Source organism: Ovis canadensis, chromosome 16 (assembly GCF_042477335.2).
Source record: "Ovis canadensis isolate MfBH-ARS-UI-01 breed Bighorn chromosome 16, ARS-UI_OviCan_v2, whole genome shotgun sequence".
Lineage (NCBI taxonomy): Eukaryota > Metazoa > Chordata > Mammalia > Artiodactyla > Bovidae > Ovis > Ovis canadensis.
This window is the reverse complement of record NC_091260.1, coordinates 668,283-689,696: the sequence shown is the minus strand read 5'-3', so window position 1 is coordinate 689,696 and position 21,414 is coordinate 668,283.

Below are 21,414 nucleotides of genomic sequence, written 5' to 3'. Positions count from 1 at the left end.
GCAACCGCTGGAGGAGCCCTGCACTAGCCCTTCCCTTCCCTCGCACAGAGCTCTTCCTGCTGGAGCCCTTGGCAGTGTGCAAGCCACCGGCCCCTAAGCCCTCCCCAAGGACGCCTGGGGCCTAGGTGCAAAGGCAAGGCAGGAGCCGAGCTGAGGCCAGGAGGCACCAGTGGCGTTTCCCAGCCTCGCGCAGCCAGCTCCTTCCTGGGCAGGAAGCCTAGCAGCGAGGCAAGTCTGGGCAAGGCTCGCCCAGGGCAGAGCAGCCTCGCGCCAGCCAGTCTGCCAGATCGGGCCTCTGAGCAGAGCTGGAGCTCTGCGCCCTGGAGGCGCACTCGGCTCCAGCCAAGTAGGGCTTGAGCCAAACGAGGCTGGGCTGCCTCTTCTTCCCTCGAGGAGGCTCGCCTTCCCGCCAGGTGTTCACTCGGCTTCCAGGTGGGGGCGCTCTGCGCCTCCTGCAGGTCTTGGCTCAGGGGCTGCTTGCCCTGAGCTGGGGCTGTGGGTGGGAGCCCAGGCACGCAGGGGAAGGCCCCAACCAGCTGCACACGTCTCTGCTGGGGAGGAGAGCGCTAGGGAAGCTACGTGTGTGAGGCAGCTGCTGGGCGCCCAGGGAGTCAGCCTCCGGGTGTGCGGGGCTGCAGACCCCAGCCAGGGGCCCTGGGAGCCTGGTGAACTCCGTGCGGCGCTGAGTCTGGGCGGCCAAGCATCCGCTGGAGGAGCCCTGCACTAGCCCTTCCCTTCCCTCGCACAGAGCTCTTCCTGCTGGAGCCCTTGGCAGTGTGCAAGCCACCGGCCCCTAAGCCGTCCCCAAGGACGCCTGGGGCCTAGGTGCAAAGGCAAGGCAGGAGCGGAGCTGAGGCCAGGAAGGCGCCAGTGGCGTCTCCCAGCCTCGCGCAGCCTGCTCCTTCCTGGGCAGGAAGCCTAGCAGCGAGGCAAGTCTGGGCAAGGCTCGCCCAGGGCAGAGCAGCCTCGCGCCAGCAACTCTGCCAGATCGGGCCTCTGAGCAGAGCTGGAGCTCTGCCGTCCTGGAGGCGCACTCGGCTCCAGCCAAGTAGGGCTTGAGCCAAACGAGGCTGGGCTCCCTCTTCTTCCCTCGAGGAGGCTCGCCTCCCCGCCAGCTGTTCACTCGGCTTCCAGGTGGTGGCGCTCTTCGCCTCCTGCAGGTCTTGGCTCAGGGGCTGCTTGCCCTGAGCTGGGGCTGTGCGCGGGAGCCCAGGCACGCAGGGGCAGGCCCCAACCAGCTGCACACGTCTCTGCTGGGGAGGAGAGCGCTAGGGAAGCTACGTGTGTGAGGCAGCTGCTGGGCGCACAGGGAGTCAGCCTCCGGGTGTGCGGGGCTGCAGACCCCAGCCAGGGGCCCTGGGAGCCTGGTGCACTCCGTTCCGTGCTGAGTCTGGGCGGCCAAGCAACCGCTGGAGGAGCCCTGCACTAGCCCTTCCCTTCCCTCGCACAGAGCTCTTCCTGCTGGAGCCCTTGGCAGTGTGCAAGCCACTGGCCCCTGAGCCCTCCCCAAGGACGCCTGGGGCCTAGGTGCAAAGGCAAGGCAGGAGCGGAGCTGAGGCCAGGAAGGCGCCAGTGGGGTCTCCCAGCCTCGCGCAGCCTGCTCTTTCCTGGGCAGGAAGCCTAGCAGGCTGACAAGTCTGGGCAAGGCTCGCCCAGGGCAGAGCAGCCTCGCGCCAGCAACTCTGCCAGATCGGGCCTCTGAGCAGAGCTGGAGCTCTGCCGTCCTGGAGGTGCACTCGGCTCCAGCCAAGTAGGGCTTGAGCCAAACGAGGCTGGGCTGCCTCTTCTTCCCTCGAGGAGGCTCGCCTCCCCGCCAGCTGTTCACTCGGCTTCCAGGTGGGGGCGCTCTGCGCCTCCTGCAGGTCTTGGCTCAGGGGCTGCTTGCCCTGAGCTGGGGCTGTGCACAGGAACCCAGGCACGCAGGGGCAGGCCGCAACCAGCTGCACACCTCTCTGCTGGGGAGGAGAGCGCTAGGGAAGCTACGTGTGTGAGGCAGCTGCTGGGCGCCCAGGGAGTCAGCCTCCGGGTGTGCGGGGCTGCAGACCACAGCCAGGGGCCCTGGAGCCTGGTGCACTCCGTGCCGAGCTGAGTCTGGGCGGCCAAGCAACCGCTGGAGGAGCCCTGCACTAGCCCTTCCCTTCCCTCGCACAGAGCTCTTCCTGCTGGAGCCCTTGGCAGTGTGCAAGCCACCGGCCCCTAAGTCCTCCCCAAGGACGCCTGGGGCCTAGGTGCAAAGGCAAGGCAGGAGCCGAGCTGAGGCCAGGAAGGCACCAGTGGCGTTTCCCAGCCTCGCGCAGCCAGCTCCTTCCTGGGCAGGAAGCCTAGCAGCGAGGCAAGTCTGGGCAAGGCTCGCCCAGTGCACAGCAGCCTCGCGCCAGCAACTCTGCCAGATCGGGCCTCTGAGCAGAGCTGGAGCTCTGCCGTCCTGGAGGCGCACTCGGCTCCAGCCAAGTAGGGCTTGAGCCAAACGAGGCTGGGCTGCCTCTTCTTCCCTCGAGGAGGCTCGCCTCCCCGCCAGCTGTTCACTCGGCTTCCAGGTGGGGGCGCTCTTCGCCTCCTGCAGGTCTTGGCTCAGGGCCTGCTTGCCCTGAGCTGGGGCTGTGCGCAGGAGCCCAGGCACTCAGGGGCAGGCCCCAACCAGCTGCACACGTCTCTGCTGGGGAGGAGAGCGCTAGGGAAGCTACGTGTGTGAGGCAGCTGCTGGGCGCCCAGGGAGTCAGCCTCCGGGTGTGCGGGGCTGCAGACCCCAGCCAGGGGCCCTGAGAGCCTGGTGCACTCCTTGCCGAGCTGAGTCAGGGCGGCCAAGCAACCGCTGGAGGGGCCCTGCACTAGCCCTTCCCTTCCCTCGCACAGAGCTCTTCCTGCTGGAGCCCTTGGCAGTGTGCAAGCCACCGGCCCCTAAGCCCTCCCCAAGGACGCCTGGGGCCTAGGTGCAAAGGCAAGGCAGGAGCGGAGCTGAGGCCAGGAAGGCGCCAGTGGCGTCTCCCAGCCTCGCGCAGCCTGCTCCTTCCTGGGCAGGAAGCCTAGCAGCGAGTCAAGTCTGGGCAATGCTCGCCCAGGGCAGAGCAGCCTCGCGCCAGCAAGTCTGCCAGATCGGGCCTCTGAGCAGAGCTGGAGCTCTGCGCCCTGGAGGCGCACTCGGCTCCAGCCAAGTAGGGCTTGAGCCAAACGAGGCTGGGCTGCCTCTTCTTCCCTCGAGGAGGCTCGCCTTCCCGCCAGGTGTTCACTCGGCTTCCAGGTGGGGGCGCTCTGGGCCTCCTGCAGGTCTTGGCTCAGGGGCTGCTTGCCCTGAGCTGGGGCTGTGGGTGGGAGCCCAGGCACGCAGGGGAAGGCCCCAACCAGCTGCACACGTCTCTGCTGGGGAGGAGAGCGCTAGGGAAGCTACGTGTGTGAGGCAGCTGCTGGGCGCCCAGGGAGTCAGCCTCCGGGTGTGCGGGGCTGCAGACCCCAGCCAGGGGCCCTGGGAGCCTGGTGAACTCCGTGCGGCGCTGAGTCTGGGCGGCCAAGCAACCGCTGGAGGAGCCCTGCACTAGCCCTTCCCTTCCCTCGCACAGAGCTCTTCCTGCTGGAGCCCTTGGCAGTGTGCAAGCCACCGGCCCCTAAGCCGTCCCCAAGGACGCCTGGGGCCTAGGTGCAAAGGCAAGGCAGGAGCGGAGCTGAGGCCAGGAAGGCGCCAGTGGCGTCTCCCAGCCTCGCGCAGCCTGCTCCTTCCTGGGCAGGAAGCCTAGCAGCGAGGCAAGTCTGGGCAAGGCTCGCCCAGGGCAGAGCAGCCTCGCGCCAGCAACTCTGCCAGATCGGGCCTCTGAGCAGAGCTGGAGCTCTGCCGTCCTGGAGGCGCACTCGGCTCCAGCCAAGTAGGGCTTGAGCCAAACGAGGCTGGGCTCCCTCTTCTTCCCTCGAGGAGGCTCGCCTCCCCGCCAGCTGTTCACTCGGCTTCCAGGTGGGGGCGCTCTTCGCCTCCTGCAGGTCTTGGCTCAGGGGCTGCTTGCCCTGAGCTGGGGCTGTGCGCGGGAGCCCAGGCACGCAGGGGCAGGCCCCAACCAGCTGCACACGTCTCTGATGGGTAGGAGAGCGCTAGGGAAGCTACGTGTGTGAGGCAGCTGCTGGGCGCACAGGGAGTCAGCCTCCGGGTGTGCGGGGCTGCAGACCCCAGCCAGGGGCCCAGGGAGCCTGGTGCACTCCGTTCCGAGCTGAGTCTGGGCGGCCAAGCAACCGCTGGAGGAGCCCTGCACTAGCCCTTCCCTTCCCTCGCACAGAGCTCTTCCTGCTGGAGCCCTTGGCAGTGTGCAAGCCACTGGCCCCTGAGCCCTCCCCGAGGACGCCTGGGGCCTAGGTGCAAAGGCAAGGCAGGAGCGGAGCTGAGGCCAGGAAGGCGCCAGTGGGGTCTCCCAGCCTCGCGCAGCCTGCTCTTTCCTGGGCAGGAAGCCTAGCAGGCTGACAAGTCTGGGCAAGGCTCGCCCAGGGCAGAGCAGCCTCGCGCCAGCAACTCTGCCAGATCGGGCCTCTGAGCAGAGCTGGAGCTCTGCCGTCCTGGAGGTGCACTCGGCTCCAGCCAAGTAGGGCTTGAGCCAAACGAGGCTGGGCTGCCTCTTCTTCCCTCGAGGAGGCTCGCCTCCCCGCCAGCTGTTCACTCGGCTTCCAGGTGGGGGCGCTCTGCGCCTCCTGCAGGTCTTGGCTCAGGGGCTGCTTGCCCTGAGCTGGGGCTGTGCACAAGAACCCAGGCACGCAGGGGCAGGCCGCAACCAGCTGCACACCTCTCTGCTGGGGAGGAGAGCGCTAGGGAAGCTACGTGTGTGAGGCAGCTGCTGGGCGCCCAGGGAGTCAGCCTCCGGGTGTGCGGGGCTGCAGACCCCAGCCATGGGCCCTGGGAGGCTGGTGCACTCCGTGCCGAGCTGAGTCTGGGGGGCCAAGCAACCGCTGGAGGAGCCCTGCACTAGCCCTTCCCTTCCCTCGCACAGAGCTCTTCCTGCTGGAGCCCTTGGCAGTGTGCAAGCCACCGGCCCCTAAGCCCTCCCCAAGGACGCCTGGGGCCTAGGTGCAAAGGCAAGGCAGGAGCGGAGCTGAGGCCAGGAAGGCGCCAGTGGCGTCTCCCAGACTCGCGCAGCCTGCTCCTTCCTGGGCAGGAAGCCTAGCAGCGAGGCAAGTCTGGGCAAGGCTCGCCCAGGGCAGAGCAGCCTCGCGCCAGCACCTCTGCCACATCGGGCCTCTGAGCAGAGCTGGAGCTCTGCCGTCCTGGAGGCGCACTCGGCTCCAGCCAAGTAGGGCTTGAGCCAAACGAGGCTGGGCTGCCTCTTCTTCCCTCGAGGAGGCTCGCCTCCGCGCCAGCTGTTCACTCGGCTTCCAGGTGGGGGCGCTCTGCGCCTCCTGCAGGTCTTGACTCAGGGGCTGCTTGCCCTGAGCTGGGGCTGTGGGCGGGAGCCCAGGCACGCAGGGGAAGGCCCCAACCAGCTGCACACGTCTCTGCTGGGGAGGAGAGCGCTAGGGAAGCTACGTGTGTGAGGCAGCTGCTGGGCGCCCAGGGAGTCAGCCTCCGGGTGTGCGGGTTGCAGACCCCAGCCAGGGCCCGTGGGAGCCTGGTGAACTCCGTGCGGCGCTGAGTCTGGGCGGGCAAGCAACCGCTGGAGGAGCCCTGCACTAGCCCTTCCCTTCCCTCGCACAGAGCTCTTCCTGCTGGAGCCCTTGGCAGTGTGCAAGCCACCGGCCCCTCAGCCCTACCCAAGGACGCCTGGGGCCTAGGTGCAAAGGCAAGGCAGGAGCAGAGCTGAGGCCAGGAAGGCGCCAGTGGCGTCTCCCAGCCTCGCGCAGCCTGCTCCTTCCTGGGCAGGAAGCCTAGCAGCGAGGCAAGTCTGGGCAAGGCTCGCCCAGGGCAGAGCAGCCTCGCGCCAGCAACTCTGCCAGATCGGGCCTCTAAGCAGAGCAGGAGCTCTGCCGTCCTGGAGGCGCACTCGGCTCCAGCCAAGTAGGGCTTGAGCCAAACGAGGCTGGGCTGCCTCTTCTTCCCTCGAGGAGGCTCGCCTCCTCGCCAGCTGTTCACTCGGCTTCCAGGTGGGGGCGCTCTGCGCCTCCTGCAGGTCTTGGCTCAGGGGCTGCTTGCACTGAGCTGGGGCTGTGCACAGGAACCCAGGTACAGAGGGGCAGGCCGCAACCAGCTGCACACCTCTCTGCTGGGGAGGAGAGCGCTAGGGAAGCTACGTGTGTGAGGCAGCTGCTGGGCGCCCAGGGAGTCAGCCTCCGGGTGTGCGGGGCTGCAGACCACAGCCAGGGGCCCTGGGAGCCTGGTGCACTCCGTGCCGAGCTGAGTCTGGGCGGCCAAGCAACCGCTGGAGGAGCCCTGCACTAGCCCTTCCCTTCCCTCGCACAGAGCTCTTCCTGCTGGAGCCCTTGGCAGTGTGCAAGCCACCGGCCCCTAAGCCCTCCCCAAGGACGCCTGGGGCCTAGGTGCAAAGGCAAGGCAGGAGCCGAGCTGAGGCCAGGAAGGCACCAGTGGCGTTTCCCAGCCTCGCGCAGCCAGCTCCTTCCTGGGCAGGAAGCCTAGCAGCGAGGCAAGTCTGGGCAAGGCCCGCCCAGGGCACAGCAGCCTCGCGCCAGCAACTCTGCCAGATCGGGCCTCTGAGCAGAGCAGGAGCTCTGCCGTCCTGGAGGCGCACTCGGCTCCAGCCAAGTAGGGCTTGAGCCAAACGAGGCTGGGCTGCCTCTTCTTCCCTCGAGGAGGCTCGCCTCCCCGCCAGCTGTTCACTCGGCTTCCAGGTGGGGGCGCTCTTCGCCTCCTGCAGGTCTTGGCTCAGGGCCTGCTTGCCCTGAGCTGGGGCTGTGCGCAGGAGCCCAGGCACTCAGGGGCAGGCCCCAACCAGCTGCACACGTCTCTGCTGGGGAGGAGAGCGCTAGGGAAGCTACGTGGGTGAGGCAGCTGCTGGGCGCCCAGGGAGTCAGCCTCCGGGTGTGCGGGGCTGCAGACCCCAGCCAGGGGCCCTGAGAGCCTGGTGCACTCCTTGCCGAGCTGAGTCAGGGCGGCCAAGCAACCGCTGGAGGGGCCCTGCACTAGCCCTTCCCTACCCTCGCACAGAGCTCTTCCTGCTGGAGCCCTTGGCAGTGTGTAAGCCACCGGCCCCTAAGCCCTCCCCAAGGACGCCTGGGGCCTAGGTGCAAAGGCAAGGCAGGAGCGGAGCTGAGGCCAGGAAGGCGCCAGTGGCGTCTCCCAGCCTCGCGCAGCCTGCTCCTTCCTGGGCAGGAAGCCTAGCAGCGAGTCAAGTCTGGGCAATGCTCGCCCAGGGCAGAGCAGCCTCGCGCCAGCAAGTCTGCCAGATCGGGCCTCTGAGCAGAGCTGGAGCTCTGCGCCCTGGAGGCGCACTCGGCTCCAGCCAAGTAGGGCTTGAGCCAAACGAGGCTGGGCTGCCTCTTCTTCCCTCGAGGAGGCTCGCCTTCCCGCCAGGTGTTCACTCGGCTTCCAGGTGGGGGCGCTCTGCGCCTCCTGCAGGTCTTGGCTCAGGGGCTGCTTGCCCTGAGCTGGGGCTGTGGGTGGGAGCCCAGGCACGCAGGGGCAGGCCCCAACCAGCTGCACACGTCTCTGCTGGGGAGGAGAGCGCTAGGGAAGCTACGTGTGTGAGGCAGCTGCTGGGCGCCCAGGGAGTCAGCCTCCGGGTGTGCGGGGCTGCAGACCCCAGCCAGGGGCCCTGGGAGCCTGGTGAACTCCGTGCGGCGCTGAGTCTGGGCGGCCAAGCAACCGCTGGAGGAGCCCTGCACTAGCCCTTCCCTTCCCTCGCACAGAGCTCTTCCTGCTGGAGCCCTTGGCAGTGTGCAAGCCACCGGCCCCTAAGCCGTCCCCAAGGACGCCTGGGGCCTAGGTGCAAAGGCAAGGCAGGAGCTGAGCTGAGGCCAGGAAGGCGCCAGTGGCGTCTCCCAGCCTCGCGCAGCCTGCTCCTTCCTGGGCAGGAAGCCTAGCAGCGAGGCAAGTCTGGGCAAGGCTCGCCCAGGGCAGAGCAGCCTCGCGCCAGCAACTCTGCCAGATCGGGCCTCTGAGCAGAGCTGGAGCTCTGCCGTCCTGGAGGCGCACTCGGCTCCAGCCAAGTAGGGCTTGAGCCAAACGAGGCTGGGCTCCCTCTTCTTCCCTCGAGGAGGCTCGCCTCCCCGCCAGCTGTTCACTCGGCTTCCAGGTGGGGGCGCTCTTCGCCTCCTGCAGGTCTTGGCTCAGGGGCTGCTTGCCCTGAGCTGGGGCTGTGCGCGGGAGCCCAGGCACTCAGGGGCAGGCCCCAACCAGCTGCACACGTCTCTGATGGGTAGGAGAGCGCTAGGGAAGCTACGTGTGAGAGGCAGCTGCTGGGCGCACAGGGAGTCAGCCTCCGGGTGTGCGGGGCTGCAGACCCCAGCCAGGGGCCCTGGGAGCCTTGTGCACTCCGTTCCGAGCTGAGTCTGGGCGGCCAAGCAACCGCTGGAGGAGCCCTGCACTAGCCCTTCCCTTCCCTCGCACAGAGCTCTTCCTGCTGGAGCCCTTGGCAGTGTGCAAGCCACTGGCCCCTGAGCCCTCCCCAAGGACGCCTGGGGCCTAGGTGCAAAGGCAAGGCAGGAGCGGAGCTGAGGCCAGGAAGGCGCCAGGGGGTCTCCCAGCCTCGCGCAGCCTGCTCTTTCCTGTGCAGGAAGCCTAGCAGGCTGACAAGTCTGGGCAAGGCTCGCCCAGGGCAGAGCAGCCTCGCGCCAGCAACTCTGCCAGATCGGGCCTCTGAGCAGAGCTGGAGCTCTGCCGTCCTGGAGGCGCACTCGGCCCCAGCCAAGTAGGGCTTGAGCCAAACGAGGCTGGGCTGCCTCTTCTTCCCTCGAGGAGGCTCGCCTCCCCGCCAGCTGTTCACTCGGCTTCCAGGTGGGGGCGCTCTGCGCCTCCTGCAGGTCTTGGCTCAGGGGCTGCTTGCCCTGAGCTGGGGCTGTGCACAAGAACCCAGGCACGCAGGGGCAGGCCGCAACCAGCTGCACACCTCTCTGCTGGGGAGGAGAGCGCTAGGGAAGCTACGTGTGTGAGGCAGCTGCTGGGCGCCCAGGGAGTCAGCCTCCGGGTGTGCGGGGCTGCAGACCCCAGCCAGGGGCCCTGGGAGGCTGGTGCACTCCTTGCCGAGCTGAGTCTGGGCGGCCAAGCAACCGCTGGAGGAGCCCTGCACTAGCCCTTCCCTTCCCTCGCACACAGCTCTTCCTGCTGGAGCCCTTGGCAGTGTGCAAGCCACCGGCCCCTAAGCCCTCCCCAAGGACGCCTGGGGCCTAGGTGCAAAGGCAAGGCAGGAGCGGAGCTGAGGCCAGGAAGGCACCAGTGGCGTTTCCCAGCCTCGCGCAGCCAGCACCTTCCTGGTCAGGAAGCCTAGCAGCGAGGCAAGTCTGGGCAAGGCTCGCCCAGGGCAGAGCAGCCTCGCCCCAGCAACTCTGCCAGATCGGCCTCTGAGCAGAGCTAGAGCTCTGCAGTCCTGGAGGCGCACTCGGCTCCAGCCAAGTAGGGCTTGAGCCAAACGAGGCTGGGCTGCCTCTTCTTCCCTCGAGGAGGCTCGCCTCCCCGCCAGCTGTTCACTCGGCTTCCAGGTGGGGGCGCTCTGCGCCTCCTGCAGGTCTTGGCTCAGGGGCTGCTTGCCCTGAGCTGGGGCTGTGGGCGGGAGCCCAGGCACTCAGGGGAAGGCCCCAACCAGCTGCACACGTCTCTGCTGGGGAGGAGAGCACTAGGGAAGCTACGTGTGTGAGGCAGCTGCTGGGCGCCCAGGGAGTCAGCCTCCGGGTGTGCGGGGCTGCAGACCCCAGCCAGGGGCCGTGGGAGCCTGGTGAACTCCGTGCGGCGCTGAGTCTGGGCGGCCAAGCAACCGCTGGAGGAGCCCTGCACTAGCCCTTCCCTTCCCTCGCACAGAGCTCTTCCTGCTGGAGCCCTTGGCAGTGTGCAAGCCACCGGCCCCTAAGCCCTCCCCAAGGACGGCTCGGGCCTAGGTGCAAAGGCAAGGCAGGAGCGGAGCTGTGGCCAGGAAGGCACCAGTGGCGTCTCCCAGCCTCGCGCAGCCTGCTCCTTCCTGGGCAGGAAGCCTAGCAGCGAGGCAAGTCTGGGCAAGGCTCGCCCAGGGCAGAGCAGCCTCACGCCAGCAACTCTGCTTGATCGGGCCTCTGAGCAGAGCTGGAGCTCTGCCGTCCTGGAGGCGCACTCGGCTCCAGCCAAGTAGGGCTTGAGCCAAACGAGGCTGGGCTGCCTCTCCTTCCCTCGAGGAGGCTCGCCTCCCCGCCAGCTGTTCACTCGGCTTCCAGGTGGGGGCGCTGTTCGCCTCCTGCAGGTCTTGGCTCAGGGGCTGCTTGCCCTGAGCTGGGGCTGTGGGCGGGAGCCCAGGCACGCAGGGGAAGGCCCCAACCAGCTGCACACGTCTCTGCTGGGGAGGAGAGTGCTAGGGAAGCTACGTGTGTGAGGCAGCTGCTGGGCGCCCAGGGAGTCAGCCTCCGCGTGTGCGGGGCTGCAGACCCCAGCCAGGGGCCGTGGGAGCCTGGTGAACTCTGTGCGGCGCTGAGTCTGGGCGGCCAAGCAACCGCTGGAGGAGCCCTGCACTAGCCCTTCCCTTCCGTCGCACAGAGCTCTTCCTGCTGGAGCCCTTGGCAGTGTGCAAGCCACTGGCCCCTGAGCCCTCCCCAAGGACGCCTGGGGCCTAGGTGCAAAGGCAAGGCAGGAGCGGAGCTGAGGCCAGGAAGGCGCCAGTGGGGTCTCCCAGCCTCGCGCAGCCTGCTCTTTCCTGGGCAGGAAGCCTAGCAGGCTGACAAGTCTGGGCAAGGCTCGCCCAGGGCAGAGCAGCCTCGCGCCAGCAACTCTGCCAGATCGGGCCTCTGAGCAGAGCTGGAGCTCTGCCGTCCTGGAGGTGCACTCGGCTCCAGCCAAGTAGGGCTTGAGCCAAACGAGGCTGGGCTGCCTCTTCTTCCCTCGAGGAGGCTCGCCTCCCCGCCAGCTGTTCACTCGGCTTCCAGGTGGGGGCGCTCTGCGCCTCCTGCAGGTCTTGGCTCAGGGGCTGCTTGCCCTGAGCTGGGGCTGTGCACAGGAACCCAGGCACGCAGGGGCAGGCCGCAACCAGCTGCACACCTCTCTGCTGGGGAGGAGAGCGCTAGGGAAGCTACGTGTGTGAGGCAGCTGCTGGGCGCCCAGGGAGTCAGCCTCCGGGTGTGCGGGGCTGCAGACCTCAGCCAGGGGCCCTGGGAGCCTGGTGCACTCCGTGCCGAGCTGAGTCTGGGGGGCCAAGCAACCGCTGGAGGAGCCCTGCACTAGCCCTTCCCTTCCCTCGCACAGAGCTCTTCCTGCTGGAGCCCTTGGCAGTGTGCAAGCCACCGGCCCCTAAGCCCTCCCCAAGGACGCCTGGGCCTAGGAGCAAAGGCAAGGCAGGAGCGGAGCTGAGGCCAGGAAGGCGCCAGTGGCGTTTCCAAGCCTCGCGCAGCCAGCTCCTTCCTGGGCAGGAAGCCTAGCAGCGAGGCAAGTCTGGGCAAGGCTCGCCCAGGGCAGAGCAGCCTCGCGCCAGCAACTCTGCCAGATCGGGCCTCTGAGCAGAGCTGGAGCTCTGCCGTCCTGGAGGCGCACTCGGCTCCAGCCAAGTAGGGCTTGAGCCAAACGAGGCTGGGCTGCCTCTTCTTCCCTCGAGGAGGCTCGCCTCCCCGCCAGCTGTTCACTCGGCTTCCAGGTGGGGGCGCTCTTCGCCTCCTGCAGGTCTTGGCTCAGGGCCTGCTTGCCCTGAGCTGGGGCTGTGCGCAGGAGCCCAGGCACTCAGGGGCAGGCCCCAACCAGCTGCACACGTCTCTGCTGGGGAGGAGAGCGCTAGGGAAGCTACGTGTGTGAGGCAGCTGCTGGGCGCCCAGGGAGTCAGCCTCCGGGTGTGCGGGGCTGCAGACCCCAGCCAGGGGCCCTGAGAGCCTGGTGCACTCCTTGCCGAGCTGAGTCAGGGCGGCCAAGCAACCGCTGGAGGGGCCCTGCACTAGCCCTTCCCTTCCCTCACACAGAGCTCTTCCTACTGGAGCCCTTGGCAGTGTGCAAGCCACCGGCCCCTAAGCCCTCCCCAAGGACGCCTGGGGCCTAGGTGCAAAGGCAAGGCAGGAGCGGAGCTGAGGCCAGGAAGGCGCCAGTGGCGTCTCCCAGCCTCGCGCAGCCTGCTCCTTCCTGGGCAGGAAGCCTAGCAGTGAGGCAAGTCTGGGCAATGCTCGCCCAGGGCAGAGCAGCCTCGCGCCAGCAAGTCTGCCAGATCGGGCCTCTGAGCAGAGCTGGAGCTCTGCCGTCCTGGAGGCGCACTCGGCTCCAGCCAAGTAGGGCTTGAGCCAAACGAGGCTGGGCTCCCTCTTCTTCCCTCGAGGAGGCTCGCCTCCCCGCCAGCTGTTCACTCGGCTTCCAGGTGGGGGCGCTCTTCGCCTCCTGCAGGTCTTGGCTCAGGGGCTGCTTGCCCTGAGCTGGGGCTGTGCGCGGGAGCCCAGGCACGCAGGGGCAGGCCCCAACCAGCTGCACACGTCTCTGATGGGTAGGAGAGCGCTAGGGAAGCTACGTGTGTGAGGCAGCTGCTGGGCGCCCAGGGAGTCAGCCTCCGGGTGTGCGGGGCTGCAGACCCCAGCCAGGGGCCCTGGGAGCCTGGTGCACTCCGTTCCGAGCTGAGTCTGGGCGGCCAAGCAACCGCTGGAGGAGCCCTGCACTAGCCCTTCCCTTCCCTCGCACAGAGCTCTTCCTGCTGGAGCCCTTGGCAGTGTGCAAGCCACTGGCCCCTGAGCCCTCCCCAAGGACGCCTGGGGCCTAGGTGCAAAGGCAAGGCAGGAGCGGAGCTGAGGCCAGGAAGGCGCCAGTGGGGTCTCCCAGCCTCGCGCAGCCTGCTCTTTCCTGGGCAGGAAGCCTAGCAGGCTGACAAGTCTGGGCAAGGCTCGCCCAGGGCAGAGCAGCCTCGCGCCAGCAACTCTGCCAGATCGGGCCTCTGAGCAGAGCTGGAGCTCTGCCGTCCTGGAGGTGCACTCGGCTCCAGCCAAGTAGGGCTTGAGCCAAACGAGGCTGGGCTGCCTCTTCTTCCCTCGAGGAGGCTCGCCTCCCCGCCAGCTGTTCACTCGGCTTCCAGGTGGGGGCGCTCTGCGCCTCCTGCAGGTCTTGGCTCAGGGGCTGCTTGCCCTGAGCTGGGGCTGTGCACAAGAACCCAGGCACGCAGGGGCAGGCCGCAACCAGCTGCACACCTCTCTGCTGGGGAGGAGAGCGCTAGGGAAGCTACGTGTGTGAGGCAGCTGCTGGGCGCCCAGGGAGTCAGCCTCCGGGTGTGCGGGGCTGCAGACCACAGCCAGGGGCCCTGGGAGCCTGGTGCACTCCGTGCCGAGCTGAGTCTGGGGGGCCAAGCAACCGCTGGAGGAGCCCTGCACTAGCCCTTCCCTTCCCTCGCACAGAGCTCTTCCTGCTGGAGCCCTTGGCAGTGTGCAAGCCACCGGCCCCTAAGCCCTCCCCAAGGACGCCTGGGGCCTAGGTGCAAAGGCAAGGCAGGAGCGGAGCTGAGGCCAGGAAGGCGCCAGTGGCGTCTCCCAGCCTCGCGCAGCCTGCTCCTTCCTGGGCAGGAAGCCTAGCAGCGAGGCAAGTCTGGGCAAGGCTCGCCCAGGGCAGAGCAGCCTCGCACCAGCAACTCTGCCAGATCGGGCCTCTGAGCAGAGCTGGAGCTCTGCCGTCCTGGAGGCGCACTCGGCTCCAGCCAAGTAGGGCTTGAGCCAAACGAGGCTGGGCTTCCTCTTCTTCCCTCGAGGAGGCTCGCCTCCCCGCCAGCTGTTCACTCGGCTTCCAGGTGGGGGCGCTCTGCGCCTCCTGCAGGTCTTGGCTCAGGGGCTGCTTGCCCTGAGCTGGGGCTGTGCGCGGGAGCCCAGGCACGCAGGGGCAGGCCCCAACCAGCTGCACACGTCTTTGCTGGGGAGGAGAGCGCTAGGGAAGCTACGTGTGTGAGGCCGCTGCTGGGCGCCCAGGTAGTCAGCCTCCGTGTGTGTGGGGCTGCAGACCACAGCCAGGGGCACTGGGAGCCTGGTGCACTCCGTGCAGCGCTGAGTCTGGGCGGCCAAGCAACCGCTGGAGGAGACCTGCACTAGCCCTTCCCTTCCCTCGCACAGAGCTCTTCCTGCTGGAGCCCTTGGCAGTGTGCAAGCCACTGGCCCCTAAGCCCTCCCCAAGGACGCCTGGGGCCTAGGTGCAAAGGCAAGGCCGGAGCGGAGCTGAGGCCAGGAAGGCGCAGGTGGCGTCTCCCAGCCTCGCGCAGCCTGCTCTTTCCTGGGCAGGAAGCCTAGCAGGGGGGCAAGTCTGGGCAAGGCTCGCCCAGGGCAGAGCAGCCTCGCGCCAGCAACTCTGCCAGATCGGGCCTCTGAGCAGAGCTGGAGCTCTGCCGTCCTGGAGGCGCACTCGGCTCCAGCCAAGTAGGGCTTGAGCCAAACGAAGCTGGGCTGCCTCTTTTTCCCTCGAGGAGGCTCGCCTCCCCGCCAGCTGTTCACTCGGCTTCCAGGTGGGGGCGCTCTGCGCCTCCTGCAGGTCTTGGCTCAGGGGCTGCTTGCCCTGAGCTGGGGCTGTGCACAGGAACCCAGTCACGCAGGGGCAGGCCGCAACCAGCTGCACACCTCTCTGCTGGGCAGGAGAGTGCTAGGGAAGCTACGTGTGTGAGGCAGCTGCTGGGCGCCCAGGGAGTCAGCCTCCGGGTGTGCGGGGCTGCAGACCCCAGCCAGGGGCCCTGGGAGCCTGGTGCACTCCGTGCCGAGCTGAGTCTGGGGGGCCAAGCAACCGCTGGAGGAGCCCTGCACTAGCCCTTCCCTTCCCTCGCACAGAGCTCTTCCTGCTGGAGCCCTTGGCAGTGTGCAAGCCACCGGCCCCTAAGCCCTCCCCAAGGACGCCTGGGGCCTAGGTGCAAAGGCAAGGCAGGAGCGGAGCTGAGGCCAGGAAGGCGCCAGTGGCGTCTCCCAGCCTCGCGCAGCCTGCTCCTTCCTGGGCAGGAAGCCTAGCAGCGAGGCAAGTCTGGGCAAGGCTCGCCCAGGGCAGAGCAGCCTCGCGCCAGCAACTCTGCCAGATCGGGCCTCTGAGCAGAGCTGGAGCTCTGCCGTCCTGGAGGCGCACTCGGCTCCAGCCAAATAGGGCTTGAGCCAAACGAGGCTGGGCTTCCTCTTCTTCCCTCGAGGAGGCTCGCCTCCCCGCCAGCTGTTCACTCGGCTTCCAGGTGGGGGCGCTCTGCGCCTCCTGCAGGTCTTGGCTCAGGGGCTGCTTGCCCTGAGCTGGGGCTGTGGGCGGGAGCCCAGGCACGCAGGGGAAGGCCCCAACCAGCTGCACACGTCTCTGCTGGGGAGGAGAGCGCTAGGGAAGCTACGTGTGTGAGGCAGCTGCTGGGCGCCCAGGGAGTCAGCCTCCGGGTGTGCGGGGCTGCAGACCCCAGCCAGGGGCCCTGGGAGCCTGGTGAACTCCGTGCGGCGCTGAGTCTGGGCGGCCAAGCAACCGCTGGAGGAGCCCTGCACTAGCCCTTCCCTTCCCTCGCACAGAGCTCTTCCTGCTGGAGCCCTTGGCAGTGTGCAAGCCACCGGCCCCTAAGCCCTCCCCAAGGACGCCTGGGGCCTAGGTGCAAAGGCATGGCAGGAGAGGAGCTGAGGCCAGGAACGCACCAGTGGCGTCTCCCAGCCTCTCGCAGCCTGCTCCTTCCTGGGCAGGAAGCCTTGCAGCGAGGCAAGTCTGGGCAAGGCTCGCCCAGGGCAGAGCAGCCTCACGCTAGCAACTCTGCCAGATCGGGCCTCTGAGCAGAGCAGGAGCTCTGCCGTCCTGGAGGCGCACTCGGCTCCAGCCAAGTAGGGCTTGAGCCAAACGAGGCTGGGCTGCCTCTTCTTCCCTCGAGGAGGCTCGCCTCCCCGCCAGCTGTTCACTCGGCTTCCAGGTGGGGGCGCTCTGCGCCTCCTGCAGGTCTTGACTCAGGGGCTGCTTGCCCTGACCTGGGGCTCTGGGCGGGAGCCCAGGCACGGAGGGGCAGGCCCCAACCTGCTGCACACGTCTCTGTTGGGGAGGAGAGCGCTAGGGAAGCTACGTGTGTGAGGCAGCTGCTGGGCGCCCAGGGAGTCAGCCTCCGGGTGTGCGGGGCTGCAGACCCCAGCCAGGGGCCCTGGGAGGCTGGTGCACTCCTTGCCGAGCTGAGTCTGGGCGGCCAAGCAACCGCTGGAGGAGCCCTGCACTAGCCCTTCCCTTCCCTCGCACACAGCTCTTCCTGCTGGAGCCCTTGGCAGTGTGCAAGCCACCGGCCCCTAAGCCCTCCCCAAGGACGCCTGGGGCCTAGGTGCAAAGGCAAGGCAGGAGCGGAGCTGAGGCCAGGAAGGCACCAGTGGCGTTTCCCAGCCTCGCGCAGCCAGCACCTTCCTGGTCAGGAAGCCTAGCAGCGAGGCAAGTCTGGGCAAGGCTCGCCCAGGGCAGAGCAGCCTCGCCCCAGCAACTCTGCCAGATCGGGCCTCTGAGCAGAGCTAGAGCTCTGCAGTCCTGGAGGCGCACTCGGCTCCAGCCAAGTAGGGCTTGAGCCAAACGAGGCTGGGCTGCCTCTTCTTCCCTCGAGGAGGCTCGCCTCCCCGCCAGCTGTTCACTCGGCTTCCAGGTGGGGGCGCTCTGCGCCTCCTGCAGGTCTTGGCTCAGGGGCTGCTTGCCCTGAGCTGGGGCTGTGGGCGGGAGCCCAGGCACTCAGGGGAAGGCCCCAACCAGCTGCACACGTCTCTGCTGGGGAGGAGAGCACTAGGGAAGCTACGTGTGTGAGGCAGCTGCTGGGCGCCCAGGGAGTCAGCCTCCGGGTGTGCGGGGCTGCAGACCCCAGCCAGGGGCCGTGGGAGCCTGGTGAACTCCGTGCGGCGCTGAGTCTGGGCGGCCAAGCAACCGCTGGAGGAGCCCTGCACTAGCCCTTCCCTTCCCTCGCACAGAGCTCTTCCTGCTGGAGCCCTTGGCAGTGTGCAAGCCACCGGCCCCTAAGCCCTCCCCAAGGACGGCTCGGGCCTAGGTGCAAAGGCAAGGCAGGAGCGGAGCTGTGGCCAGGAAGGCACCAGTGGCGTCTCCCAGCCTCGCGCAGCCTGCTCCTTCCTGGGCAGGAAGCCTAGCAGCGAGGCAAGTCTGGGCAAGGCTCGCCCAGGGCAGAGCAGCCTCACGCCAGCAACTCTGCTTGATCGGGCCTCTGAGCAGAGCTGGAGCTCTGCCGTCCTGGAGGCGCACTCGGCTCCAGCCAAGTAGGGCTTGAGCCAAACGAGGCTGGGCTGCCTCTCCTTCCCTCGAGGAGGCTCGCCTCCCCGCCAGCTGTTCACTCGGCTTCCAGGTGGGGGCGCTGTTCGCCTCCTGCAGGTCTTGGCTCAGGGGCTGCTTGCCCTGAGCTGGGGCTGTGGGCGGGAGCCCAGGCACGCAGGGGAAGGCCCCAACCAGCTGCACACGTCTCTGCTGGGGAGGAGAGTGCTAGGGAAGCTACGTGTGTGAGGCAGCTGCTGGGCGCCCAGGGAGTCAGCCTCCGCGTGTGCGGGGCTGCAGACCCCAGCCAGGGGCCGTGGGAGCCTGGTGAACTCTGTGCGGCGCTGAGTCTGGGCGGCCAAGCAACCGCTGGAGGAGCCCTGCACTAGCCCTTCCCTTCCCTCGCACAGAGCTCTTCCTGCTGGAGCCCTTGGCAGTGTGCAAGCCACTGGCCCCTGAGCCCTCCCCAAGGACGCCTGGGGCCTAGGTGCAAAGGCAAGGCAGGAGCGGAGCTGAGGCCAGGAAGGCGCCAGTGGGGTCTCCCAGCCTCGCGCAGCCTGCTCTTTCCTGGGCAGGAAGCCTAGCAGGCTGACAAGTCTGGGCAAGGCTCGCCCAGGGCAGAGCAGCCTCGCGCCAGCAACTCTGCCAGATCGGGCCTCTGAGCAGAGCTGGAGCTCTGCCGTCCTGGAGGTGCACTCGGCTCCAGCCAAGTAGGGCTTGAGCCAAACGAGGCTGGGCTGCCTCTTCTTCCCTCGAGGAGGCTCGCCTCCCCGCCAGCTGTTCACTCGGCTTCCAGGTGGGGGCGCTCTGCGCCTCCTGCAGGTCTTGGCTCAGGGGCTGCTTGCCCTGAGCTGGGGCTGTGCACAGGAACCCAGGCACGCAGGGGCAGGCCGCAACCAGCTGCACACCTCTCTGCTGGGGAGGAGAGCGCTAGGGAAGCTACGTGTGTGAGGCAGCTGCTGGGCGCCCAGGGAGTCAGCCTCCGGGTGTGCGGGGCTGCAGACCTCAGCCAGGGGCCCTGGGAGCCTGGTGCACTCCGTGCCGAGCTGAGTCTGGGGGGCCAAGCAACCGCTGGAGGAGCCCTGCACTAGCCCTTCCCTTCCCTCGCACAGAGCTCTTCCTGCTGGAGCCCTTGGCAGTGTGCAAGCCACCGGCCCCTAAGCCCTCCCCAAGGACGCCTGGGGCCTAGGTGCAAAGGCAAGGCAGGAGCGGAGCTGAGGCCAGGAAGGCGCCAGTGGCGTCTCCCAGCCTCGCGCAGCCTGCTCCTTCCTGGGCAGGAAGCCTAGCAGCGAGGCAAGTCTGGGCAAGGCTCGCCCAGGGCAGAGCAGCCTCGCACCAGCAACTCTGCCAGATCGGGCCTCTGAGCAGAGCTGGAGCTCTGCCGTCCTTTAGGCGCACTCGGCTCCAGCCAAATAGGGCTTGAGCCAAACGAGGCTGGGCTTCCTCTTCTTCCCTCGAGGAGGCTCGCCTCCCCGCCAGCTGTTCACTCGGCTTCCAGGTGGGGGCGCTCTGCGCCTCCTGCAGGTCTTGGCTCAGGGGCTGCTTGCCCTGAGCTGTGGCTGTGCGCGGGAGCCCAGGCACGCAGGGGCAGGCCCCAACCAGCTGCACACGTCTTTGCTGGGGAGGAGAGCGCTAGGGAAGCTACGTGTGTGAGGCCGCTGCTGGGCGCCCAGGTAGTCAGCCTCCGTGTGTGTGGGGCTGCAGACCACAGCCAGGGGCACTGGGAGCCTGGTGCACTCCGTGCAGCGCTGAGTCTGGGCGGCCAAGCAACCGCTGGAGGAGACCTGCACTAGCCCTTCCCTTCCCTCGCACAGAGCTCTTCCTGCTGGAGCCCTTGGCAGTGTGCAAGCCACTGGCCCCTAAGCCCTCCCCAAGGACGCCTGGGGCCTAGGTGCAAAGGCAAGGCCGGAGCGGAGCTGAGGCCAGGAAGGCGCCAGTGGCGTCTCCCAGCCTCGCGCAGCCTGCTCTTTCCTGGGCAGGAAGCCTAGCAGGGGGGCAAGTCTGGGCAAGGCTCGCCCAGGGCAGAGCAGCCTCGCGCCAGCAACTCTGCCAGATCGGGCCTCTGAGCAGAGCTGGAGCTCTGCCGTCCTGGAGGCGCACTCGGCTCCAGCCAAGTAGGGCTTGAGCCAAACGAAGCTGGGCTGCCTCTTTTTCCCTCGAGGAGGCTCGCCTCCCCGCCAGCTGTTCACTCGGCTTCCAGGTGGGGGCGCTCTGCGCCTCCTGCAGGTCTTGGCTCAGGGGCTGCTTGCCCTGAGCTGGGGCTGTGGGCGGGAGCCCAGGCACTCAGGGGAAGGCCCCAACCTGCTGCACACGTCTCTGCTGGGGAGAAGAGCGCTAGGGAAGCTACGTGTGTGAGGCAGCTGCTGGGCGCCCAGGGAGTCAGCCTCCGGGTGTGCGGGGCTGCAGACCCCAGCCAGGGGCCCTGGGAGGCTGGTGCACTCCTTGCCGAGCTGAGTCTGGGCGGCCAAGCAACCGCTGGAGGAGCCCTGCACTAGCCCTTCCCTTCCCTCGCACAGAGCTCTTCCTGCTGGAGCCCTTGGCAGTGTGCAAGCCACCGGCCCCTAAGCCCTCGCCAAGGAAGCCTGGGGCCTAAGTGCAAAGGCAAGGCAGGAGCGGAGCTGAGGCCAGGAAGGCGCCAGTGGCGTCTCCCAGCCTCGCGCAGCCTGCTCCTTCCTGGGCAGGAAGCCTAGCAGCGAGGCAAGTCTGGGCAAGGCTCGCCCAGGGCAGAGCAGCCTCGCGCCAGCAACTCTGCCAGATCGGGCCTCTGAACAGAGCTGGAGCTCTGCCGTCCTGGAGGCGCACTCGGCTCCAGCCAAGTAGGGCTTGAGACAAACGAGGCTGGGCTGCCTCTTCTTCCCTCGAGGAGGCTCGCCTCCCCACCAGCTGTTCACTCGGCTTCCAGGTGGGGGCGCTCTGCGCCTCCTGCGGTCTTGGCTCAGGGGCTGCTTGCCCTGAGCTGGGGCTGTGGGCGGGAGCCCAGGCACGCAGGGGAAGGCCCCAACCAGCTGCACACGTCTCTGCTGGGGAGGAGACCGCTAGGGAAGCTACGTGTGTGAGGCAGCTGCTGGGCGCCCAGGGAGTCAGCCTCCGGGTGTGCGGGGCTGCAGACCCCAGCCAGGGGCTGTGGGAGCCTGGTGAACTCCGCGCGGCGCTGAGTCTGGGCGGCCAAGCAACCGCTGGAGGAGCCCTGCACTAGCCCTTCCCTTCCCTCGCACACAGCTCTTCCTGCTGGAGCCCTTGGCAGTGTGCAAGCCACCGGCCCCTCAGCCCTCCCCAAGGACGCCTGGGGCCTAGGTGCAAAGGCAAGGCAGGAGCGGAGCTGAGGCCAGGAAGGCGCCAGTGGCGTCTCCCAGCCTCGCGCAGCCTGCTCCTTCCTGGGCAGGAAGCCTAGCAGCGAGGCAAGTCTGGGCAAGGCTCGCCCAGGGCAGAGCAGCCTCGCGCCAGCAACTCTGCCAGATCGGGCCTCTAAGCAGAGCAGGAGCTCTGCCGTCCTGGAGGCGCACTCGGCTCCAGCCAAGTAGGGCTTGAGCCAAACGAGGCTGGGCTGCCTCTTCTTCCCTCGAGGAGGCTCGCCTCCCCGCCAGCTGTTCACTCGGCTTCCAGGTGGGGGCGCTCTGCGCCTCCTGCAGGTCTTGGCTCAGGGGCTGCTTGCCCTGAGCTGGGGCTGTGCACAGGAACCCAGGCACGCAGGGGCAGGCCCCAACCAGCTGCACACGTCTGTGCTGGGGAGGAGAGCACTAGGGAAGCTACGTGTGTGAGGCAGCTGCTGGGCGCCCAGGGAGTCAGCCTCCGGGTGTGCGGGGCTGCAGACCCCAGCCAGGGGCCCTGGGAGCCTGGTGCACTCCTTGCCGAGCTGAGTCTGGGCGGCCAAGCAACCGCTGGAGGAGCCCTGCACTAGCCCTTCCCTTCCCTCGCACAGAGCTCTTCCTGCTGGAGCCCTTGGCAGTGTGCAAGCCACCGGCCCCTAAGCCCTCCCCAAGGACGCCTGGGGCCTAGGTGCAAAGGCAAGGCAGGAGAGGAGCTGAGGCCAGGAAGGCACCAGTGGCGTCTACCAGCCTCTCGCAGCCTGCTCCTTCCTGGGCAGGAAGCCTAGCAGCGAGGCAAGTCTGGGCAAGGCTCGCCCAGGGCAGAGCAGCCTCGCGCCAGCAACTCTGCCAGATCGGGCCTCTGAGCAGAGCAGGAGCTCTTCCGTCCTGGAGGCGCACTCGGCTCCAGCCAAGTAGGGCTTGAGCCAA